Raw genomic sequence first — 14,306 nt, 5'->3', positions numbered from 1 at the left:
CTGTCATTTCACAGATGTGGACTGCCCCAATCTGGATCCGTCACCCAGGACTTTAAGGCTGGTAAAAAGGTAAAAGGTCTTTAACTTTACATTTTCTCAGCGAGGAAGAAATAAAAACACGGCAGTCACAAAGAATGCCTTAAGAAGTACAAGGTATCAGAACAAGGGCGGAACAATGGTAGTCTGCTAGTGCTAGGCACAGGTGGGTAGGTAGACTTGTATTGAAAAGCCAAGTTTCAGGTTTGTATATGTATTTATACAGGTGACAGAGGAGATAATAACCAATCAGAAAATGACATACAGTACCAGGACCAGAATAAAACCAAGGAGGGTAACCAAAGAAGCCATGGTTATACATTAGGCACATTGGTGAGAGAACGCACCTCTGGGGATGCAGGATTTACTCTGAATCCCAGCTGGAGAGAAGGACCTGATCCTGTCATGAACTGAGCATCAAGCTTCCAAGGCAGCAGAAAAAAAATCTTGTCTCAGGACCTTGAGGGAGAAGGAAGAGCAGAACAAACACAGCCAAGGTGGACTGTGGTGAGCGGGGTAGAAATGCGGTTAGGAAGGTAGGCCGATGCCTCTCAGGTCTTGGTAAGCTGTCTGTGAGTGAGCGCAGAGCTTCCAACCAGGAGGCAGAGTCATTTGACAGCTGTCAAGAAAAGGAGGCGGATTATGAAGGCTCTTGAACTGAAGCTGATGGACCGCAGTTGGTTTCTGATGACCTCCACATGCCAACACCTGGGGAGAAGACCAGAAAAGCGTTGGGCTGAACATGCAGAACAGGTTGGGCTGAGGGATACTGCTGTATGCCATTTCATTTAGGAACACTCTAAAGAATTTGTTCTCAACAACTCAAAATTGTACTTATTTTTCTTGTGAGTATGTGAGTGTGAGTGTGTGTGTGTGAGTGTGTGTGTATGTGAGTGTGTGTGTGTGTTGGTGGAATGACTATTGCTTCCGTTTAGTGTTCATTAACAATGGTCACTCTGAAGTGCCACTCCATGATGATGTCATAATTAATGGTAGAGATGCATTATTCAGACGAATATGCAGGAGGAAGGTGAGGGAGAAAGGCTTCTATGCGGTTTTATTTTGTAGGGCTGAGGTTGGAACACAGGGTCTCACGCATGCTAGGTGAGTGGTCTACCACGGAGCTATGTTCCCGCCCTCATGCAATTCTTTTACCATTTCTAGTATAGTATATTACATTTAAGACTTGACTCTCAATAGAGAAGGATAAAGCAAAACCATAAATTGCTAGTTAAAAAAAAAAGGGAAGCCATCGCACTGTAGACTAATGCTGTGACTTGGGTGTACTAATCTTTCTGATTTAGTAGACATTTATTGTCTTTTTGTATGTTGTGTTAAAGGACATGCCTAACACTTCATTTTGATGTATTACCTCATTAACCTTTCATGGTTGGACCGATTCGTTTATAATATATGAGGCAGCTTTGTCCTGTGAGAATGTTTTCCACTGACACGGCAGATGCTATAAAGATACTGTAGGGTGATGGTTAATATTAATTATCAACTTGACAGGTTCTAGAATCGCCGAGAAGACAAGCCTCTGGGTGAGTGAGGGGGGTTCTGGATTGAATTAGCAGAGGAGGGAACTGGGGTCATCGGTTGCTGAATGCTAGCGTTAGCTCTGCTTCCTGACTGCAGATGCCACGTGACCAGCCGCTTCAAGATCCTGCATCCAGGACATCCCACCTGATGGGGTGCACTTTTCTGTCAATGAGCCAAAACAAACCTTAAATTCTTTTCTTAAATTGCTTTCGTCAGGTGTTTAGTTACAGCACTGAGAACAGTAACTGATACATATTGTATAGGAAGTTCTCTGCAAGATTCTGGTACACATGAATTTCAGTTCCACGTTTCTTGTTTTTATCTTGGGTTTATTTTTAAAGACAGGGTTTCTGTGTGTAGTCCTGGCTGTTCTGGATCTCAGTCTGTAGACAGGACTGCCTTCGCACTCAGAGACCAGCCTGCCTCTGCTTCTCGAGTGCTGGAACTAAATGTGGGCAGGGGTGGCGCTGACACTGGTGAAGTTTCACCAGTGTATTTACACTAAGTGTACAGAATATAGCCAGCCCTGCTAAGTTTTCACTGTGACTTATGCAAATAAGAGGTGCATATCCGTATCTAGATGTATTCGGGTTGCTTCCTTCAGAGACAGAGACAGTAGTCCGTATGCACCCGTGATTCTGCTCACACAGAAAGTTGGGTGTACAGCTGTACTGTCCTTGTCTTGTAGTGGACAGCCCCGGTGCTGATTTAAAAGCAGAGCAATCAAAACAATGAACTGTCCCATGAAAAGTGATGATGATAGTAGGCGGAGGGGGGGCTATATGTGTAGTTACAGAACAGAGCTGATTGTGGTCGGGTTGGCACTGCATAAGCTTGGGGGGCTATGGGTGTGCAGCCAGAGGGACTCATCCACAAGGAAAGGAAAGGATAGAGATGCCCCAGAGGAAGTGATGATGAACTGACACTGGTGACATCAAAGGGAAGGAAATGGATTATTGAAAAAAATTAGCGTAACTAAAGAATTTTCAGTTTTGTAAATCATGGTCCCATTTTGATGAGGAAAGTTCTCATATTTATTTTTGCATGCTTTTCTGTTGTAATTTCCATCATTATATGGGTACTTTAAAGACTTTAAAATTGCATTCTATTTTATGTGTGTGAGTTTTGCCTATGTGTACGTCTGTGCACCACTTGCATGCCTGATGCCCTTGAAACCCAGAGGAGGTTAGGATCTGCTAGGTTTACAACCTAGAGTTAGAGATAGTTGTGAGAAACCACATGGGTGCTGGGATTCGAACCCAGGTTCTTTGGAAAAGCCACCAGTACTCTTAACCACTGAACTATCTCTCTAACCCCAAATAGTTTTGCTGTCCCTGTGTTTTCTTTTTTGTTTTTTTGTCTTGTCTTGTTCTTTATCAAAAGACACAATTAGAAGCAGTCAATGGAGAGGTACAGAGCTGGACAAAATATGGACAATCAGATTCTGGGTGCTCAGCCCTTTAGGACACAAATGTCACCCCTCACACTATCTCTCACACCCTCCCCTGCCCTCCCTTGGGCCACCCTCCCACAGGACACTGAGAACATCTCTGAAGAGAAGGTAGATCAGACTCAAGAGCTGCAGGATGGAGATCCCTCTGTGAAATGCTGTCTTCTAAACAAGACATGGCTGTCACACAATGAACTCACAGTGGGTGTGGCTTCTACAACTGCCCCTTCCCCTACTGAGGAGCTATTGTCAGGTGATAGTTTCTGGGGGAGAAGATTCATTCCTTTTGAGCATATGGTCACTGACAGGATTCACATGACCCAGTTCATGGCCCCACACCCTTGCACATATGGGCAGCACTAGCCAGCATAGTTTATCATTAAAAAGAAAAAAATGAGAAGACATGAAGTTAGGAGGGGGATGTGTTGGGGAGATATGGGAGGAGTTAGATAGGGAAATGGGGGTATGTATAACCACATATATATCATCATAGGCATGTATAAATCCTCAATAGTAAAGAACATTGTTTAAGTCAAAAGAACATATTTCTTACAAACTTATCTTGAAAGAGAGTTGCATTATCATTCACAAGAGTTTGTTTATTGTTCTTTGGTGGGTTTGTTCCTTTTTATTTGACAAGGTGTCACTCACTCTGTAGCCTGGGAAGCCTTGAGCCTGATATCTTCTAGTGCCAGCTTCTGCAGTGCTGGGATTCCAAGTGTGCTCGCCACATCACACCTGGATCAGTGTCTGTATTAAGAGGCCACTTTACTCAAACCCTTCTGCTGTCTGTATAAAAGGGTGTGTGAGTGTGTGTGTGTGTGTAATACTTCTTACAGTTAAACTGTTCAGATTTTAAAAAGTAATTTGTTTCTCCATGTTGGTGTTACCCTACACAAATACACCACCCCCCATAGGTGCTTCCGGCTTAAGGACCTTCTGATACTAGAGAGCTCTCACCATAGTAGCACATACAAAATACTTTGTTTTAATTTTTTTGTTTGCCTTTTTTAGCTGTTTGTCTGTTTTGTTTTTGGAAAGGGTCTTTCTATGTAGCCTTAGTTGTCCTGGAACTCACTATGTAGATCAGGCTGGCCTCAAACTCACAGAACTCCACCTCCTTTTGCCTCCAAGGTTCTGGGATTAAAGGTTTGTACCACTGTACCTGGCTCTTTTAATTTTCTAATTTGCTAGTATGATAGCCCATCAGTCACAAAAGGCTTTTTCAGGAAATGAGTGAGTGTGAACCCTCAAGGATAGAGGCTAGGAAGGAGAAGGCAACCAATCCATTTCCATGGGAGGGCTGTTGTCATTCTTAAGCTAGCAAATGTCATTGCTTTATAATTGTTGTCTTTGTTTATAATAAAATACCTTTTGAGAACTCATTTCCCCAACAAATATATGTATATGTGCTATTCAGTGGGAGATTCCATTTGAATCCACTGCTGACTAGAAGGTATCTTGCTTTCTGATATACCTCTCTGTCCCTCCTTTCCTCCTTCCCTCCCTCCCTTCCTTGGCCTTGATAGCTTGAGAATTATGTGTTAAAATTGCATTTTAAAATATAATGAGCTGAATGATAAGGATGAGTGGTGTGAAACACTATCTTCAGGGCGTGGCATAGCTATTGTAACACAAACTCAGGACCTTTGCAATTTTCTGTACTGGGCCTGCACCAGGCTGAAAGCAGCAATAGTTAGTCAGGGGTAGGGAAAGGTGCATATGGCCCTGCCCTTCCCCTGTGAACTATTGCCAATTGATGGATGCTGAGGTCTGGTACACACACACACACACACACACACACACACACACTATATCAGGTCTTGGGCTACCAGTAACTTTTTGTGTTTACAAGTGTTTGTTGTGCAAACCTTGTTCCTTGATTTAAAACTGTTGGTCAAATAAAATTGGCTATAGCCACTTACTGGAGGGATTAGATGTAGGTGGGTTAGGAGCGACCTGGTTGGAGGAGAGACCAGGAGGAGGAGGAAGAGCAAGAGGAGAGGAGGAAGCCTCCACAAAGGGAGATGGACGAAGAGCACATGGCTAGGTTCTGGGGTACACTGTTGGGGAGGCAGCCAGGCCTGTGGTGAGAAGAGTATATTAAAGGTTACCCCCTCAGTAATTGTCAAACTCAAATAAAATAACTATCGTCTGAGTCTTATTTATTTGTATTGTAGTCGGGGATAAGCTAGATTGGTTTTACTGTAGATGGAGACTGGCTGAGGGATGGTAATTGTCTTCACTTGTGTTCTCACTGGTGAACTCATCAGAAACCAATGGATAATCCCTTAGCCTGTCCTGTATTAGTTACTATCCTATTGCCATGATAAAATGTCGTAGCCAAGGCAACTTGTAGAAGAAAGAGTTTATTTTGGCTTAGAATTGACTCAGTGTCCATCACTATGAGGCAAGGCATGGCAGCAAACAGAGTAAACTAGAAGGGAGGCAAAGCTATATACTTCCTTCAGCAAAGCCAAGCTAAACTTTCCCAAAGAGCATCAGCAACTAGAGATCAAGTATTCAAATGCCTAACCCTATGAGGGGACATTTCTCATTCAAACCACAATAATAACCCTCACAGTCACACAAATGCTCTTGAGTAAACCCAGTGAGTCACAAACCATGAAAAGACATGAATATGGGAAATGGATTTGTAAGGAGGAGGGTTGAGGTCAATGGAGATGGGAGGGAGACACAAGATCCCGAGGAGAGAGTAGTGAGATTGCATCACATGCAGTATAAAATTGTCAAAGAATAAATATTTTAAAGATAAAATTAAGAAATTTAAACATAATGCCAGGCGTGATGACATAACTTTTAATCCCAACACTCAGGAGGCAGAGATGGGTAGATCTTGGTGAGTCTGAGGCCATATCAGGAATATCAGGCTAGCCAGGGACTACATAGACTTTGCCTGAAAACCAAAACCAAACTAACAAAATACCAAAAGAGGGCAAGTATGCTGGTTCACACCTTCAGTCTCAGCACTCAGGAGGCAGAGGCATTATGATCTCTCTGAGTTTCAGGTCAGCCTGGTCACAATGACTTCTAGGCCACCTGGTCTATATAAAGAGACTCTGTGTCCAAAATCAGTCAATCATGCTGTTTATTCTTTGAATTTAAAATTTCGATATATGTTCTGATTTTAGATGTCTTGCCATGTGCTATTTACAATGTCCTGGTTGTTTACTCTGCATTTCTTCAAATCTTTACATTTGTCTTTCTTCTCTTTAAACTAAGATCAATTCATTTAGGAGATCAACTGTACTTAGCTAGTGCCCAGGAAACACAGCCCCTGAAACAAATGTGCTTGGGACCTGAGATGAACAATTCTGTCCGTAAATGGGGCTTTGTTGATGTTAGGTCTCCAGAGATGTCCTTCTCCTAGGAGCTTAACCACACTGTGGACTCAGTCATTTAACAAATATTTATTGAGCACCTGCTATGTGTGAGAGCTGTAGATACGGCAGCGACCAAGATAAACAATCCTCATGTTTTCACTGAGGTTACATTTTTACTTGGAACAATAAACAAAACAGTAAGTAAAGAAATAAGAATTATAAGCCAGGCATGGTGGTTCACACATGTAATCCCAACATTCTGGAGAAAAATGCGGGAGAATCATGAGCTCCTGGACATCTCTTTCGGAAAGAAAGAAAGAGAGAAAGAAAGAGAGAGAGAGAGAGAGAGAGAGAGAGAGAGAGAAGAGAGAGAGAAGGAAAGAAAGAAAGAGAGAAGGAAAGAAAGAAAGGAAGGAAGGGAGGAAGGAAGGGAGGAAGGAAGGGAGGAAGGAAGGAAGGAAGGAAGGAAGGAAGAAAGAAAGAAAGAGAAAGAAGAAAGGAAATCTGAATTCTGATAAATGTTATTTTAGGGCCTCAAAGAGGAAAAAAAAATCACTACTGTTCTTTCACATTGTGTATCTGATACAAAAATTATCTTGACAAAAAAAAGGAGAAAAAAAAAGAAATGAAAAATATTAACAGGAAAAAAGCATACTTTTTACTTAATATTAATATGTTTACATTACATAGTAGGGTTCTTATTACATTTATTTATTTGTGTGGGTGTGTTTATTGTATATATAAGAGGTTCGGTAAGTTTCCTCCAAGATCAAATATTACATCCTGTAGAGAAAGCTCCTTAAACAGAGAGATAAGTAAGTGAAAAATGACTTCAGGAAGTTCCTGAGACTGACTAGATTTACTAGACCCCCTTGTTTCCAGAGGAAACAATAAAAGCTGAGAGTCCTGCTTAAGAAGAAAACCAAACCAAAACAAAACGCTGAGCTGAAAGGCAGACTCTGAGATACCTGGAGCTGCAAAGAAGACTCTTGAGACTACACCAACTGCCTGGAAGAGACTTAGACCAACTGAGGCTCCTGGAGAGAATGTTCTCCAACATGCAGAGCAGCCTGCAGGCTGTGTGGTGTGCTGCAGGTTCCCAGCTCTGTGAGCCATCCTCTGTGCTGGGTGGGCTTTGATATGCCTCTGACTTTGAGTCATTTCTGCTCAAAATATGTATGAATGGCCACATCTTGCTGATGACATAAATACAGAAGAGGAGGGAAGAATAAAAATGCTTATCAAGCTCTTGGTATGATTGCTAAGATAGAGAGGATCAGGGAAAGACCAGATCAAGGTCTGTTTGAACACATTCCACATGAGATGGTTGTTAGATATCCTAAGGCAGTGTGTAGAATGAGCTTGGAGTTCCCAGGATGTTTGTGTCCCTTGATTTCTGGTTTGGAGAAAAAGTTAAAAGTATAATCAGATTAAGAGAGAAAAAAAAAACAAAACTTCCGTCTTGAATAGAGAGTTATACCTTCATTTGTTGATGTTTGAGTCAACTCTCGTTTAGGAGGAAAGGGTGAGCCATTTTGATATTTGACAATCATGATGGACAGTGCTTTCAAAGCAAGTACCTAGGAATGTAACAATTTCCTGTGGCTTCGGAAGCTGGACTGATAGGATTTAATCACAATCCCATTACTTACTTTGTGATTATAGAAAGTCACCTGATACTCCAGGTCTCAGTTCCCTTGTGGATAAAATGGAGATTTATCTTTCAGGGTAGTTTTCCTCATGGACCCCTTATAGTCTAGATGAAAATTGCAGAAGGGAAAAGACAATAGAGTTGAGGGTACACTGTCTATGGCTTCCCAAAGTGACCTAGACTGAATTGGCCCAAGAGGAGCTCATGAATGTGCTCAGTCCAGAGCTACAGGAGAGACTGAGCCCTTTCTATATTGCTTCCACTTGTAGATATACTTAGAAGCTAGCTAGCTGGCTGGAATAGATGGTTTAGCTCAGAGGAGGCTCTGAAGCCTTGGGCTACTAAGATTTGCCTTGCGTGTCTCGCTATGGCTGCTCCCCCTAGATCTTTTCAGAGCCGGAATTGTTTCCCTTGGTAGTTAGTGGTGGTTCTTGATGCTAAGCTGGCACATAAGTCTTCTGTCTCACTGTGTCAAAAACCCACTGTAACCCTTCTCACTCTGAAATATGTTTATTATTATTTAATCTCACTTTTCTGGAATTTGTGGCCGCCAAACTAATTTGCAGTAAGAAGCTGTTGAGGGAAATATTAAAAATGAACCCTGTCAACTTTGCGCGGTGGTGTTGCAGCGGACTCTCTGGCGTGGTCTCAGCCATTCTCTGGAGCTGGCCCTCGCAACTTCATCTAGCTCTCTTGTCCCCTGAGTTCATCTCACTTACACCCAATGCCCGCACACCCCAATTACCCAGTAGAAGCAAGACTCAACCTTGATTAGTTGGCCAATTATATTTATGTATATTATAACACAATTACAAGATGCCAATACAATAAAGCTTTATCTCAGTATTTCTAACCTTATGAAAACACATAGGAAAATATCAGAAGTCATCCTTGTTCTCTGACCTACGACCTCTCTTCTGAGACCTCTGTGACTCCCAAACTCCTAGCTCCGCCTCCCCTTTCCTGTCCAATCACAGGCCTTCCACTGCCCTAATACGAATGGACATTGAAAATCCTGCAACAGAAGCAACTCTGATTGTAGGGTAAAATGTCTCAGCTTACTTCTGGGTTTGGAAATCCAAGACCCACCAATCCCTAGGCTTGAAATCCCACCAATCCCCACCTTAGGACACCTCCCCCCACCCAAGAAACTCTATATAAGCCTGGCTCCTGCTTCATTCCAGGCTGCATCTCAAGCAGAGGCTTGTGTCTCTGCCAATGCCCTCTTGTATGAGGTTCCTTGTGAGGTGTGACTTTGTGCCATTCTTTGGCTCCAAACTGCCCAGGCAGCTTTCCCTTCAGAGCTGTATAGAGATGTAACCTGTGGACTGGGGAAACCTTTCTCTTTAGAGTTGTAACACACTGATATTTTAATGGTTTATGATTTGTTACTCTCTCATTTACGTGAACTTCTCATTCATGAGAATAGCAGGTCAGCTTCGGTTCTGTTTGGGTACAGCCATTTCCTCCCTTGTCATCCAAGCCGAGACCATCCTGCACTGAGAGATTGATAAAGAAAGAAGGAAAGAACACAAAACCAACAGACTCACACAGACATCAGCTAAAGTGTGTCTCTAAGGAAGAGTTCATGCCACTTGGCACTGACAAACGGCATTACTAGTCACTGCTGGTCATTTCAGTCATTAGTCCCTGTTCATTATGACTGTGCATAGACTTGGGGGGCAAACGGACATTTAGCTCATTTTATCCAGAAAGTATAAAGGCCGTAACATTGTGAGAGTTAGTAAGAGGGTGCATGTGGCTGTGATGGAAACCAAAGTGGCGAGACTAAACATTTTTAAATGAGGAGGAAATGATGAGAGAGCCGCATGCGTATACAGGACGATGGATTATTTCACAGAAGGAATAGTTTTGAGGGACAAAGAGAATCAGGCTGCAATTGAAGAGCCGGGCCTTTGCAATCAAGAGTAATCAGCAAGAGACGAGTCTAAGCGATTAGCACACTGGAAAGCCTGGCCCAGGGGGTGAGCTGATCAGAATCAACACAGATGTCCTTTAGCCTGTGTTAATGCAGGGCGACACCAAGAATTTGTTTGTGGACTTAAAGGCTAAGTATGTTTGTGGTAGGCCAAGGCCGAGCCTGTCTGCAAAATAAGGACACCTCCTACGTGCTCTGCCCAGGTGTGGATAAGGAAGAGTTGCCGCAGGCTGGGCACGGAAGGCATTTCAAGGTCTAGAATCTAGATACTAACCTGACTGGAGTTGCTGGCTGGGTAAATTTTTTGCCATATATGGTACGATAAATTGTTCCTAGCTGTTAAAGTGGTTGGTATATGAAAGGAGCCCACACTTCTGGGCAACCCTGACCTCCCAGGACTTCTCACTCTTCAGCTGCCAAGATGAGCAAATTTATGGTCACGCCATGGAAAACAAAGGGGCAATGGCAGCCACAGCCGCCTCCATTCATGCCTAGCTTTTGCCCGACTTCAGTGTGGCTTTGGAAGCAAATCAAAGTGAAGCATCATTGACCTGAACTCCAAACATCATTCTTACCCATTCTCTCACCTGAACCAGACTCTGTGGTCTCAATATGTGGTGTGAACGCGCTGCCAGGGAGGCACTTCTTCAAAGCCCTGAGTGAGAGATCTGACCTCATCTAAACTGACAAGTAGATAGCAAGTGTGGTTTTTATGTCTGCTGAGGCCAGTGGATTGCTAGCTCACTAGATTTCTGTTTTTTTTTTTTTTTTTCCTCAATGATCTATTAGGGAGGAGAAAATGTCTACCAGCATATATATCAGTAGAGAGGGACAGATACATCTGATTTAAAAGTTTTCACAGCAATCTATAGTCCCATTAGGTACAAGTTAGTTCATTTATTGTAAGTTTAAACTGTTTTTTTTGGGGGGGGGGGGTGGGGGTGGGGGTAAAGGGGTATCACACTAGCTATACAATGGCAATGAGGCTCAAATCCCATGTCCCTCCGTGTGTCTCTCTCCCAGGCACATTTGCAGAAGGCTGGGATCCCTTACAGAACTGTTCCATCTGCTCAATTTTAGTCTATTGTGATCCAATCCAAGACATTTTTGAGTGTGAAATGAAGCACCACTAGTAACTAAGCCACACAGAGAATAGGGACAGTCTCCAGAGTTCCAAGAGGGCTGCCTTTATAGATATGCAAATCCAGGTGACCTTGTCACCTTCCAAAGGGAGCCAGGTAGAGAGGCAGCCCGAGGTTTATCAAGTTAACCCTGGTCCAGCAGTCTGAATTCTATTGAACATGTGACTTACATGATAATAACCCTGGGTTAGAGACTGGAGAGACCCTGAGGAGACAGGACAAGACCTGACAAGTCTGGCCAAGCAGATCTCTTTTGGCTAGAAATAAAAGGGATGGTGGTGTGTGTGCAGTGGGTAGGGGAAGAGCTAGGGGGTGGGTGGTACTTATATTTTTTCCTGCCTCTCCTCTTTACACATATGAAATACACTCCAATTGTCACTATCACACTTCATTGCAATCCAACAATTCTCTACCCCTACAGAATGAAAAAGGAAAGCAACAATTTCCAAATCTCCAACAGCATCTACCTGACCTATAGACATGCACACCCTCATCAAATAGTTCAGAGTCTAGACATGCATTTCACAGATGCACTTTTACTCTTGCAAAATGATGGACGCAGATGTCATCGATTACAGTAATGTTTCATTCATAAAAGATTGGGGAGGGGGATGGGCGGCAGCAAGAAAAGAGGAGAAAAATCTAATGTTCACTAACAAGGGACTGAGTAAGTGGCCTACATAATTTGGCATGTCTGTGGAATGTAAACTGTGGACATAGGGAATGCTGTGACCATCAAGATAGATGACAAAAGTGAGACTCTACAGAGTGTATATGGCAGTTCGCACTTGTGTGAAAGTGGAGGCCAGCAACCGTCGGCTTTGTTTACACACAGCTAAAACATGGCTGGATGTAAATCAGAGTTTTCGGATTTTTTTTTTTTTTTGAGACAGGGTTTCTCTGTGTAGCCCTGGCTGTCCTGGAACTCACTCTGTAGAGCAGGCTGGCCTCAAACTCAGAAATCTGTCTGCCTCTGCCTCCTCAGTGCTGGGATTACAGGCGTGCACCACCACCTCTGGCTTGAATCAGAGTTTTCAACCTTCACTTTTTTTTTTTTTCACTTGTGTACATTAAGCCAAGTGACTTTAGAATCTATTTTGCAAATCAATAAATCAAACTAAAGCTATGAGATGTATGACAACTCTTTTGACATGCTGGGAGTAATTTGCTTTGGGGGGCAGGAAATGACGTTTGCTAGCAGGGGTATGGAAAGTCCTTTGGAGAACTCAGGTTAACGACACTTTGGGGATGTTACATAATGTTCCAGTATTGTGGTTTCCCCAAAATTCATATGTTGAAATCCTAACCTCCAAGGAAAAGGCGTTAGAAGGGAGACCTTGGTGAGTGGTGGTACTGGAGGACAGAGCTAACTGTCCTGTCCTTCCATTGGAGGAAGCTTCAACAGGAGGCTAAAAGCCAAAGCCAGGCACTGTTAGATACTGAATCTGCAGAAAACTGACTGGACTTCCCCGCTTCCAGAGCTGTGAGAAACAAATATGTCGTTTATAAGTTAGTCCTGTTTATGGTATTTTGTTATAGTCATCTGATGACTTAAGACAGATGGTAAACCCCCCACCTGTCAGCAAACATCTGCTAGGTACTGTGGGGATTCCAAATGTTAATAAAATAATTTACGATTGAACAGCAAAGTGGCTCTACTTAACACCAGCAAGCCGTACACTTTCAGGGTGGTAAATTTTATGTCTTCTACCATAACTTTCTTCTGCTGTGGTTTGCTAAGGATCAACCACTGACCTACATCTTAGCCCTACCACAGTTTCTTTTAAGTAGTAAAACAAAACAAAAAAGAATTGCCAATTCACATAGAGCCTTTCAATACTTTACCTACAGGAAATGATCAACTAGCAGCTGGTGGAAGGAACATAGCCATTTGAAGAACAAAATGAAAAGCATACTGAAGCGAATGAAATCACTGCTGTTTTTAAAACGGGGGTAGGGGGTGATGGGAGTTCAGGACAGTGTGAGCACTGGTTCTGTAAAAGCTGGGCCCTGACTTCAGCCCTCAGTTCTCCATGTGTGTGTGCGCACACACAGGCAAACATGTGCACTCGAAGGCAAATGCTCCAAGATGAACAATGACAGTGATATGTGTGCGCCCTGGGTAATGGTAAGGAACAAAGCTGACTTTGGACCCTAAGACCTGGGTTCCATCCCCGGTTTGACTCTTTTTCTGCTTAAGCGATACGATTCTTGAATTGTACAAAGGGGATGACCACATCCATTTTCCGAGACTGATAACTATTAAAATAAAGTAAGTCAAGCAATGCACTTCGGAAGATGCTGGACATACAGTAAGTGTTTTCATATGTAGTGACTCAACAGGGGCATGGAAGTGCAACCTTGAAAAACTGGTAGAAACTTGGTGGCCTGGAAAAAAACCTAAAATAGGGAATTTCTTTTTGAAAAATTATTACAATTGGGTTCTTGTGCAAAGGAGATCTTGGGATTAATTAGAATTTTCATGAAAATGGTTCAGGGGAATCTTTTAGCAGTCCTTTAATACAGCTCAGAGGCAGTTCAAAGACCTGGTTTTCCTCTGTTGTTTTGTTTCTCTGTTTGATTTATTTCCTTTAACTTCTTACAGCCTTTAATAATCCCCATCTTCCTCCTCTTTTACAGTGCTGGGGTCTAACAAGAACCTCAGGCACAGCAGTAAGGGTTCTATAAATGAGCTACAACCCAGTCTCTCTCTCTCTCTCTCTCTCTCTCTCTCTCTCTCTCTCTCTCTCTCTCTCTTAAATTATTTTAACCTTAAAAGACAGATTCTATTATGAGGATCATGGTTACTCTTCCAAGACAGTCTTAGAATGTAATCTGGGCAACCAGAAGGACAAGTTAGTGGATTAGAGAGTATTTGTTGCACCTGATTTTGGGCTCCAGACCCCATGTTCAAAAAACAACCCCCCCAAAAGCCCCCAAAACTGGCATAGCCTTACATGTGCCTATAACTCCAGTGCTGGGTGAAGAGGATTACTGGGCCTTGGTGGCCATCAGCCTAATTCCAAGAGGAGGGAGAAAACCCCATCTCAGAGGGTACACACACACACACACACACACACACACAGAGAGAGAGAGAGAGAGAGAGAGAGAGAGAGAGAGAAGAGAGAGAGAGAGAGAGAGAGAGAGAGAGAAAATGCAAGCTTGTAAGAATACAATCTCTGCAAATTTCAGCACAGTTGCA

The sequence above is a fragment of the Apodemus sylvaticus genome, chromosome 4, assembly GCF_947179515.1.
Source record: "Apodemus sylvaticus chromosome 4, mApoSyl1.1, whole genome shotgun sequence".
Lineage (NCBI taxonomy): Eukaryota > Metazoa > Chordata > Mammalia > Rodentia > Muridae > Apodemus > Apodemus sylvaticus.
Note: the sequence above shows the minus strand (reverse complement) of the source record.